Genomic DNA, 858 nt, shown 5'->3' with positions numbered 1-858 from the left:
GCAGGGTTTCTCAAATTTGTTTTCTACGTTTTTCTCTTTTAAGATTTTTTTTGATGCGGACCATTTTAAAGTTTTTATTGACTTTATTACAATATTGCTTCTGGTTTTTGTTTTTCTTTGTTTATGTTTTGGTTTTTTTAGCCGCGAGGCGTGTGGGATCTTAGCTCCCCGACCAGGGATCGAAGCCGCACCCCCTGCATTGGAAGCGCGGAGTCTTAACCACCGGACCGCCAGGGAAGTCCCCGTTTTTACGTTTTAAGTAAACTTTTTCTAACAGAATAGCTTTAGACGCACAACTGCAGAGATAGGAGTGAGAGTCCCCACACACCTACACACAGCTTCCCCATCGTGTGGTCCCTTTGTTAAAATTATCAACCAATATTGTACGTGATCACCAGCTAAAATCCAGCGTGTGTTTTTTTCTTTTTTTTTGCCCTGTGTCCTGGAGCTTGGAAGCTGCCAGTACTGAAGACATGACACCGAGGGGACCGGAGTCCTTACATTACGTGGCCCAAGACCGCACGCCTGATCTCTGCCAACAAAAGGAGGGTTAAAGTCCAGAGTCTTATTCATATGTCCTTGACTTTCCCCTCACCTCTTTTTTCTGCCCCATGATCCCACACTGCATCGGCGTTGTGTCTTCTTAGGCTCTTCTGGGCCGCGACTGTCCTCGTTTTTGGTGTTGTGGCGGAGGTCCTGCAGGACCCCTCAGGGTTTTTCTGTCATGAGTAGACATGGTGATGGTTACTGAGAGGAGGACCACGGAGGTGAAGTGCCCTTCTCATCACATCCCAGCAAGACTCCATGCTTTGAACACGACTCCCACTGTCCATGTCGACCTGGGTCACCTGGCTGAGG

General features: G+C 47.8%; 1 non-coding gene across 1 annotated transcript; it reads right to left on the bottom strand.

The window, feature by feature from the left end:
- Positions 1-435: 435 nt before the first annotated feature.
- LOC112406838 (small nucleolar RNA SNORA57) lies at positions 436-549 on the bottom strand. The gene has a single exon (XR_003004630.1). It is a non-coding gene; the product is annotated as a small nucleolar RNA SNORA57 (small nucleolar RNA).
- Positions 550-858: the final 309 nt, after the last annotated feature.

This window comes from Neophocaena asiaeorientalis, unplaced genomic scaffold (genome assembly GCF_003031525.2).
Source record: "Neophocaena asiaeorientalis asiaeorientalis breed wild unplaced genomic scaffold, Neophocaena_asiaeorientalis_V1.1 scaffold1004, whole genome shotgun sequence".
Taxonomy (NCBI): Eukaryota; Metazoa; Chordata; class Mammalia; order Artiodactyla; family Phocoenidae; genus Neophocaena; species Neophocaena asiaeorientalis.
This window is presented reverse-complemented; position numbering and strand designations above follow the sequence as displayed.